The following is a 1,520-nucleotide window of genomic DNA, read 5'->3' as shown; positions in this document are numbered from 1 at the left end:
TGAGATATACTGTGGACTAAGGCTCCAGCACTTACAACCACACCCTCCAAGTGGAGAGGTCCGGTTACCTTATTGATGTATCCCTTTAAAGCAAAATATGGAATAGAGTGGGATAGGAATACATCGGAACAAGAGGAGTCAATCCTCGTAGATGGGGTGATCAAGAAAGAGTTTTTAACACTCTAGCTTCATTCATGTCACTTGTTGCTTCAAATGATGTGTTTGTTGGTTTAGGATTAGGAATAGCTTGACCTGGGAATACACCTTTCTGGGTTTTATCTTAGGTTAACAAGTTCAGAGATTGTTGCATGGATGCTAGGATTTGGGTTTGCTGTTGCATGATAGATAACATTATTTCGGTGGGCATATCTGTTTGGACACTAGTTGTGATAGGGTTATATACTAAAAACATTACTTTTGTATTAACTCTAATTCTTTATATTTTGAATGAGAATCATATGAGCAAATATTATGCATATTATATATGCATGTGTCTAATACTTTATGTTGTAGATGATATGGTGTGTGTTGACACAGAGAAGATCATATCATCAGTACCTTATAAAGTATAAGTAAATGTTCATAACCTAAATAGATTTGGACAAACCATTGGTATGGTTGTAGTATAATTTGGTATTAGTCTATCTTGACTATAGGATTACACTAGTACACTTTGTGTGTATTGAACAGGACCAAGTGAAGTTGTTTATCTTTATACTGACTATATAAGAGAACAAACGCCTCTGTTATTATGGATGTTTGTCCTCTTAATCCGGATATAATAACGTGCACTTACGTGCATTATACATTGCTTTAAATCATCAATGAGTGAGATTCATTTGTGAATCAACAAACTCGATGGATTGGGTAATGACATTGTATGTAAGGTGTGCTGTTGATTATAGAAGGAACCCGTGTCCAGCAAGAAGTCAGGCTGATGATGTCCCCTTGAGGAGCTCATAAGGATTGTCATGTAAACCCTGCAGGTGGATTTGATCCGACATGACAATGAGGTTGAGTGGTACTACTCAAGGACATAAGAAGTTGATTAATGTAGTTGTCAGTAACTTGACTTAATTAATGGGCATTCGATATCTTAAACACGGGGAGATCAACGAGCATATAATATGGAGCCCATAAATGCTAACATGTAATTTGGGATTAAGGTGGTAGTGCAACAATGAACTTTAGTGGAATAAGCCATTTGTTGACGGACTTGGGCCGTGTGTTCTGGGCGAACATGGGAAGCCCAAGCCTGTCAGGAGGCCCTACCCTAATTTCTCCTCATGGTCCCTGTTATAGCCTATATAAAGGAAACCTCTTTCTCTAGCCGATTTGTACACAAGAAAAATCAAGGTTTTGCTCAAGAAAAATAGATCCAAAAATCGGATCCAATTTTGTGAGTGAGAGAGGCCAAGAGAGAAAGAAGAGGTTGGAAGATCGTTGCCCACACAATGTCCACTCTGTGCATAGGAATATAACAGAAGATCAAGAGGTGGTTGCTGATTTCATAGTTATTG

Source organism: Coptis chinensis, chromosome 4 (genome assembly GCF_015680905.1).
Source record: "Coptis chinensis isolate HL-2020 chromosome 4, ASM1568090v1, whole genome shotgun sequence".
NCBI classification, from domain to species: Eukaryota; Viridiplantae; Streptophyta; class Magnoliopsida; order Ranunculales; family Ranunculaceae; genus Coptis; species Coptis chinensis.
Note: the sequence above shows the minus strand (reverse complement) of the source record.